This window comes from Salarias fasciatus, chromosome 3 (assembly GCF_902148845.1).
Source record: "Salarias fasciatus chromosome 3, fSalaFa1.1, whole genome shotgun sequence".
NCBI classification, from domain to species: domain Eukaryota; kingdom Metazoa; phylum Chordata; class Actinopteri; order Blenniiformes; family Blenniidae; genus Salarias; species Salarias fasciatus.
This window is the reverse complement of record NC_043747.1, coordinates 22,222,231-22,231,074: the sequence shown is the minus strand read 5'-3', so window position 1 is coordinate 22,231,074 and position 8,844 is coordinate 22,222,231. Positions and strand designations below refer to the sequence as shown.

General features: G+C 39.4%; 2 long non-coding RNA genes across 2 annotated transcripts; both read left to right on the top strand.

Moving 5' to 3' along the window:
- Nucleotides 1–554: 554 nt before the first annotated feature.
- LOC115385994 (uncharacterized) lies at nucleotides 555–969 on the top strand. The gene is made up of 3 exons (XR_003931236.1): nucleotides 555–597; nucleotides 674–790; nucleotides 936–969. It is a non-coding gene; the product is annotated as an uncharacterized LOC115385994 (long non-coding RNA).
- A 420-nt stretch (nucleotides 970–1,389) lies between these two features.
- On the top strand, nucleotides 1,390–4,372 carry LOC115385990 (uncharacterized). Its single transcript, XR_003931232.1, has 4 exons — nucleotides 1,390–1,468; nucleotides 1,587–1,649; nucleotides 2,041–2,101; nucleotides 4,241–4,372. It is a non-coding gene; the product is annotated as an uncharacterized LOC115385990 (long non-coding RNA).
- The last annotated feature ends 4,472 nt before the right edge of the window (nucleotides 4,373–8,844 follow it).

The following is an 8,844-nucleotide window of genomic DNA, read 5'->3' as shown; positions in this document are numbered from 1 at the left end:
TCAATATCTCCACACACTGTGAGTTGTCTTTTTCTCTGATCGTTGAGAGTTTTGAGGCTGATCCCTGAACTGCAGCTCAAAGTGTAATTTTAAAGAAAAGGTGAATGAAAACCACAGCTGGTGTGATGTGAATGTGTTTGATTTCCTGTCCTGTGATGAAGTGTTGAACTGTCCAGCGTGTCCTCTGTCCTCACCCAGAGTCTGCTGAGATTTAACTCCAGCAGCCTGGAACATTCAGTATGATGGAGCGCTACAGAAGATGGACAGATGGATGAAAAACACCAACTTATCAGTGTGTATTTTCCATCCTCATCGTCTCACCTTCTAATGAATGAACTGAACTTTGTTTTCCAGCTGATGGCGTTATCCTGGTGAGCCCTGTGTATCCTGTACCTGTGGGAGAGTCTGTAACTCTCCTCTGTGTCATGAAGACTGGAAATATTCCCTCTGATGTGTTTTTCTACAAAAATAACAAACTCATTGAAAATGAGAGACGAGGAGAGATGAAGATCTCTGCAGTGTCAGAATCAGATGAAGGTTTCTACAAGTGTCAATACAATGGAAGAGAATCAGCACAAAGCTGGATGGCTGTTCAGTGTAAGTCATCTGCTGATTTTTGTTGTATTATTATTATCAGTGTATTCATTCTATCAAATCTCATTGATCCCTGCAGTCACATCCAGGCCTGGAAGCTCTTCATCTGGCTCTCTGATGATCATTCGGTGGATTTGTGGAGTTTTACTGCTGATTGTTCTGCTGCTGCTGTTGTGTTTCTACAATGGATCAAAAGGTGAGACCTCTCTTTCAGATTTGTTTCACAGACTTTCTCTGTCAGGGTCCCAAACAAAAGAAATATTCTGATAAAGCATCATGAGTGAAAGTCGAGATCAAACATTTTGGATTAATAAAGTAATCATCTCTCATCTTTTTCACAGATTCATGCTTCAACAGGTTGGTATGATCCTTTACAACAAACTAAAATTGCAGCTTCTTGTTGAACCTGCTGTATTAAAATATTTTGAGGGTTAACAGGTCTCAAAGTTCACAGCAGAGCCAAACTACAGACCACAGCAGCAACCAGCTGGAAGATCAATGCGACACATACGCTTCTCCGATCCAAGGTCAGCTTTAATACAAACTATTTCCTGAAAGTGTTCAGTAACATCCATCTCTTTAGAAGATCATGGTTCATAAACAATGAGGGAAACTCATGACTCTGTCTCTTTTGGTGGTTAAACTCTGTCCACTCTCCATCAGCTGATGATAATCCCTATGAGACAATCCAAGAGACTGATTCTCCTGACAGAGGTAGAGGAAGAAAACACTGTTTTTCACACATTTTCACCTGAAGCAGTGAGTAAAGTCAGTGATTCAATGATCGTCCTCAAACTTTAACAGAAAAACTGTTTTGCAGATGAGTCCAGGAATGTGACGTATTCTTCAATGGAGCTTCAGGAGGTCAAGAAGGGTGAGTATTGGATGTTGTAATATAGAAACAGCTCAGATCCAAAAACAGAAGATCACAGTATCAGCCAGGAGTCCGATTATAAGAAGGTTCTCTGACTGTAATTTCATTCTTTCTCCAGGGAAGAAGCAGAAACCAGAAGAGGGCAGCATTTATCCTGAAGTGAAGACCACATCATGGACAGGTGGGACCCAGAAGAGAAACATTCATCCTTTATTTATCAGAAGCACAGTGGCATTTGTTCTCTGTGACCAGCGCTGACACCAACTCTGTGTTTGTAAAAGGAAATAACACACTCACACCTTTCTGCCTCTGGTTTGACTCCAGCCAGCTGCTCTGGTGCTCCAGTTCTGTCTGCTTTACCCACAATGCCTCATCCTCACTGACATTCAAAGCATTTGCTATGCAGCATTTTAAAGAATTTAAAGGACTTGTTCACAGCAGCGTCCAGCAGCTGTAGCTGACTTTTAAACAATAGAAAACAAAGTAGGAAAGTTAGGTATATAACTCTGGATCCCATCAATCTATATATTTACATCTTTATTTCTGTTAAAATAATAAAATTGATGTTTCAGATTCCAGTGTGACCTCTGCACAAGTACACTCCAATGAAAGTCAAGTCAACAGGAGTCAAAGGTCAGTAACATCCACTTGCAGCTGTCATCTACGGAGCCCCGCAGGTGTCAGGGTACAGAATATTTTATTAAGGCGAGGGAACGCCTTCTATAGTGTGCGCACGGGTTATTAAAGCGTTCCCTCACTTTAATAAAGTGAGGGAATGGAGTAAATAAAGTGTTCCTTTCGCTTTAATAAAGCGAGGAAACGTTATAATAACTTGAGCACACCTCTATGTTCTTGAAGAGCGCTCGTGATCTGAGATGATGCATGCTGCACGCAAAATATGGTGACTGCAAAGGAAACAATAGAAATGATTTACCCTATTTTGTTTTATTTTCATACTGGACTAACATACAAAGGGTTAGAAATACTTGCTTCACTTCCATCCAACGCATTCATATTGAGTCTAAAAGCCAGCTCACACTACAAGATGATCGGGCTGAATTTTGCCCCATCTCCTCCCCCCGATCGAAGCTGACAAGGTGTCGGGAGTATGCCAATGAGTTCGTGTGGTGTGCGGTGTGTTCAGAGAGATTTTTTCCCAGTCGGAGCTGCTTGGGAGGCATCGGAAGGGGAGATCGTCGCAAGCCCTGGAGAGGAGCCGATCAGCTGAGAGCCGACCTGTCCACACCCTCGGAATAAACCTCCCTGATTGGCTGAACAGCTCCGCTTCACCAAAGTGTTGATGCACTGCTTAAGTGCTTAGGTGCCCTCAAACAACAAAGCTGATATGAATGAATGTGGGAATGAGTTCTTCACTTATTATTAAAAGTGGAGATTCCTAAACATAGGAATGAAGAGAAACCGCACAAAGTCACGTTTGACTTCGTGAGATTTGAAAGAGTGTGGAGCCGATTCTCTGATGAAGAATCTTCCTAGTGTGTGTTCTGCTCCAGAGCGACTCCACACACTAGAAGATCAGGAGAGGAAGATCTGGTGCGATCTGTCTTGTCTGAATCGGGGAAGATTGAAAAATCCTGTAGTGTGTGTCCTGGCCTTTAGCCATCTCAAAGGGGTTCTGAAAGCACAAGTCACCGCGTTGCATTTCCGTGCAGCATGCATCATCTCAGATCACGAGCGCTCATCAAGAACATAGAGGTGTGCTCAATTTATTATAGCGTGCCCTCGTTTTATTAAAGCGAGGGAACGCTTTCATAACCCGTGTGCACACTATAGAAGGCGTTCCTTCACCTTAAAGCTAGGGTTGGCGATCTTGGAAAACTAGCGTTAGCATGCAGCATCTCCCCAAGGCTCCGCCTAGCTAGCTCCGCCCAGCTCCCACCCCATTGGAGAAGCTCCCGTTGGGAGCGGAGACGCGGACATGTTCGCGGCGCGCGTGGTGTGTGCGGCGCTTCCGCGTCCAGTGCGTTCCTGGCGTAACCTGTCCTCAGCACTTCGTTTCTTCGTTTTTCTTTATTTGCACTACGCCAAGTTATGGCGCACTCACCGGTAAGTAAACCCCCAAACATTCGTCTCCGCCATTCTACAACGACGCTCCATCCTTCTAAGAGCACACTGAAGCAGGGTCAGTGCACGTCATTGACATGTACGCGCAGGGGGCAGGTCGAACGGCGAAGGGACTTGATTGGTTTAAAAAAGGTGTCCCCTCAAGACTATTGGTTGCTGTTTTTCCCATTTTACTCCTGCTGTAGATAGCAGATATTTTCCAAACTACTTTAAACCCACGCTATGAATTGCTCCCCATCGGGTCATAAAGATCATTTTAACCAGTATTTAAAAAAATGTATCTCATTCAAATCGCCAACCCCAGCTTTAATAAAATATTCTGCACCCTGACACCTGCGGGGCTCTGCAGCAATCTATATTTTGAACAGGATTGTTGTGAAATGAGACATGTCTATTTATGATAGTATTTATTACAGGAACCAATCACTATGATTACAAACAATATCAATGTCATTATTTTTGAATGATGGACTGTATATTCTACATTATCCTAAACCTTTTATCAGGTATCAATTGAAACACAACAGCCCAGAGTTCTCTGAGGACATTTCAATACTTAGAAGAGAAACCACTCACGGTGACTGAGCAACAATAAAATGTCATGTTTACCAAGATGTTAACGTTGACATGAAATGAGCTGTGAGGAACCACATCTACACAAACCCTCTGCTTCTTTTTCTTTCTTTCCAGTTGAATGAGGAGACTTCATCACCACCACCAACAGAGAACTGCTTCCAGATTTATGGAGAGTCTCCACAATGTCTATACTGAGGAAGGTGGAAAAGAGGGAAACACTCTGATCTATACTTCTCTGATCTGATCAATTATCTCTTTGAACTGAAGAGAAAATGTCAAATAAATGTATTTTAAAAGTCAAACAGAGCCATTAACTCTCAAGCACTGAGAGTGAAGCTCACACATTAATTTCGGACTAACTCTGTTTGTAGTGGATTTTAGATCATTGATGAATATGTTAGTATATTATTTCCAAATGGTTGACAGATAAACTGTAACTTAAAATTTGTAGAGAAGTGATTCCAAGAAGATTTTCTGGAGATAATGATGCTTCAACAAGGTTGTACATTTTGTTATATTTGCAAAAAAACATTTATCTGCTTTTTTCAGCAAAAAACTGAATTTTTTTGGTTTGTTTTTTTTAAGTTGGTGTTTGAATAAAATTGATCTTATCATTTTCCTTTTTAATGTACAGAGCTGTAATTCAATACATGCAATGGAAAGTTTATCTTGATGTTATGATGAACAGTTTTGAAACCTTTTAAAACAATGATGTGGTCAGTATTTTGCTTTACACACAATAGATGAAACTGATGAAGGTATCATTAAACTTTTCCTGTTCAAAGCTCCTTGATGGCATGAATAAATCTATTTTATCCTGTTTATTGGATTTTAACAGTTAAAAAAAACCAGCAACCTTGAAATCAACATGATGAAATAAATTAAAACAAACAGTGCTGAGTCTCTGGACATCACTCCAAAAAGAGCAATGAAAGGTGGAGGAATCATGTTTAAACAGTAAATATCTTTTCCCCCAAAATGGCTGCAGCCGTGGGAATGTCCAAAATGTGTGCAGCCAGGAGGCAGTATTAATTTACACCAGTCACATCTGGGATCAGTGTTTGGATAAATCCTTGCTAATTCCTAATGTTAGAAGAGCAGCAGATGTTTCATACAGTGGTTCTCAACCTTTTTGATTCATGGCCCCAAATTTAACACCGATCTCCAAGACCTCCATGCTTTCGGTGGGTGTGCCCCCTGAGCTGAAAATACTAAACTGTAATGCAGAAGAAGTTCAAGAACAAACGTTGAAAGAAGCTGAAAAACTGGTTGAATAAAAGCTCCATTAAGTTAAAAGAGTTGAAGGAAGTGTATACAGTTTAAAATAGCTGAAAAAATGTGGAGAAAAGGCTAAAAAGCAAAGAAATTTTTTGGGGGGGGAAAGCTGAATAAAGTTGAAAGGTACCCTGAAAAAAGTTTGAAAAAGCTTAAATAAGTTTTGAAAAAGCTGGAAAAAGGAGATGACGGTTGGAAAACTTGATAAAAGTCAGAAAAACGTGAAGAAAAGGGCAAAAAAAAGCTGTAAATGCTGAAAAAGCTTGAAGAAAGTTCGAAAAAGTTAAATAAGTTTGAAAAAAGCTGAGAAATGTTGAAAAAGTTCCAAACAATCTGAAAAATTTGAGAATTGAGGACAAAAATGGCAACGTTTTAAAACTCGAATGACAATTCTATGTGAAAGTAAGACAAAGTTATAATATGATTAAAAGTTGAAAGAGTTGAAAGGTCAGTTGAATGACTTCTCCATCCACTTTTCCATGTTAACATTTTTTTTTAAATTGAAATATTTGAAAAACTTTAAAAAAAAATTTAAAAAGTTGAAAAGTTGAACATTTTAAAAGTTGACTGGTTAAAATCGGTTAAAATCCGAAGAAGTTGAAAGGCGTCAAAAACGGCGGAAGAAGTCATAATAATAATAATAATAATAAAAAGATTTTAAAAGCTAGAACACTGCACCCTTGTTCATATAAAACTACCGTTTTGATATTTGAATGATTCAAATGGGACAAAATTTGTAGGAAGAGAAAGGTGACAAAAAACGGGGGATAAGACAGAAGAATAATAAAGAAACAGGAAAATAAAGGTGTGAATGCCTCAGCTTTCACCCAACAACAGTTTCACAGCTTGGTCACCAAACATATTTCCTGTGAAGAGCTTTCTGTTACTGACTGACAGCTGAAGCTGCTGTCATGGTGGAGTCTGCTGCAGTCAGCTCTGAGGGACAAACGAACTGATTGTCTAGTTTTTTTGTTTTTGGTTTTTGGTTTGTTTGTTGTTTGGGAGTTTTCAGCTACCTCCACCACAACATGTCTTACGAGCGCAAAACAGAGAGTGTTTACTTTAAGCAGGGTCTGAATGAGTTGAAAGGCAAAGTGGAGCGTCCCTCATTTTCTACTCGTTCATAATGACAGACAGCCTCCAGATCTCTCCATCATCCATCTAAGAATTCAGTCAATCATGAAAAATATTGTATTAATATGACCTGTGTTTCTGGACACAAAGACCACACAGCCCTCTGTGTGGAGCTGAGCCTGTTGGACACCTGCAAATGTCTTTTCCTGTTAGAAACTCACCAGGCGCAGACTCTTGCTCTTGCTTGATTGTTGTAATTCTTGGTATTTTGGCTGTAACTTTATTGATTACAGCTTTCAGACATGGTTAAAGTTAAAGTCCGTCATCTCCGATACGCGCAACGATAGCGTCACTTCCGGTTTAGCCACTGGAATTCGCCAAAAAAATTTGAAAATAAAAAGCGGCTTCGCTGATTGGCTCGGCCGTTTCAGGACTGCGTGAAATCCCCTTCTATGGGCTCCTACCCAGACTGAGCTCATCTCCAAAATCCAAACGGATGAGGAGTGGGCGGGGCTGGTTTACGAGGCAAGTGATCAGGCCCAACGTGCATGGATGATGGACAGAGCGCTGTCCGTGGGGCTGAAACAGGAACTTTGCGTTCGTGTTCTCCTCTGTTAACTGGTCATCATCAATAGTCTGGCTGTAGCTTTATTCCACAGGAAGAGGGGGCTGAACTTCATCTGTCATTTTCAACGTGTCTCTTCTGGTTTCCTGTGAGAGAATCGATGAAACCAGAAGCTCAGCTCAACGTTCAGAAGACAAGAGTGACGCCTCTGAGTCACATTAATGGGACATTCCATGATAGAGACTCTCAGTTTTCACATTAAATCTTTAAAAATAGATAATTTCCACAGACTGGTGACAGAGTGCAGTGGACTTCCAACATCTGCTGTGCAGAACTGAGATCAGTGAGTATGATGAGAACTTTCATTGTCAGCAGTGAAAATGTATTAATTATGTTGGATTAGTTTTCCTTGTGTGTGTCAGATCTTACTCACTTCTTGTTTTTCTGGCTTTGTGAATGTAAATGTTTAAACAAAATGAATTTCAGAGCTATTTTAGAAAATTTCTATGACTTTATCGGTAAAACTATTAAATTCTGAACATTGTTGTGTAAAATATTTAGATTACCCCCATTCTTACCCTGGATTTCAGAATTAATGTCATTTTACAGCAGTATATAACACGGTCCGTTTTCTGCAGCAGGATCATTTCTGAGACAGGAAGTAATAAATCAAACTACGAATCCGGATGCATTTTTAAAAGAGACTCTGGTAAAACTACTGATTCTACTCATTAGCTTCAATTAAAATAAAACAATCTAGCTTCACATAGAAGGTTCCAAATTGAAAAAAAATAAAAATTAAACAGAACAACTTTACTCTTTCAAAACACCTGTCCAAAACTTCGGATGCATTTTGAAAACAGATTGTTGTAAAACTACTGATTCTACTCATTCACTTCAATTAATATAAAACAGTAAAGCTTCTGATAGAAGGTGCAAAAGTTAAAAAAAAATAAACTTTACTCTTCAAAACGCCTGTCTCACCCTTTTTTTTTACTTGTGGTGAAGAAAGAGGAAATCACACTCGCCTCATCGTGGTCTCTGCTTTTCCTCCAAAATGGCTGTTTGCGTGCAAACACCAGCTTCATTCTGAGAAATGACATTCGACTTTTTTTTTTTTAACTTAATGCGGTTTGCAACAATATTTTTGCTGCCGAATAATGCAAACATCGAACTCAATGGCTTAAAAAAAGCTCCTTGAATCAAACTGCTTTTGGTGATCTCTTCATCATGAAGCATTCAGTTTTAAAATACTGAAGAAGTTATTTCAGTTTACTTGATTGTGGTGGTGAAGTGATCTGATTTCATGTCTTTATTTGATGAGGCAGCATGTGGCCCTCCATCATCTGAACCAGAACCAGACGGGTTCAAATCATCAGGTGAAGAAAGACACTGATGTTCAAATGTAGGATGAAAAAGTCAAAAAGTCATTGGAAAAGTAAATACATCAGAACAGATTCCTGAAAAATATCTACTGAAATACAAATACTCGATGTCCTCCTTTTGAAGTTACAACAGGAAGCCATCAAAATGTTATTTTGTTTGTTTGTTTGTTTGTTGTTATAGTTATTATGAAAGTTGATGTGACTTTGTTCTTAAAAAGACTTTGGATCACTTCCAGTAATCTCATGTTTGTTGATTTCTTGATCGAACATTTTCCTGAAGTTAATCCACATTTTAATCCATTAAAATTCTATCACCAGAACAGACTTCAGGTGTAAATAACATCCAATAATTGATCGAGTTTTAGGACTGAGGACGCCTCAGTCAGATGGACTTGATTTCAGATCATTCTTTTACTGAG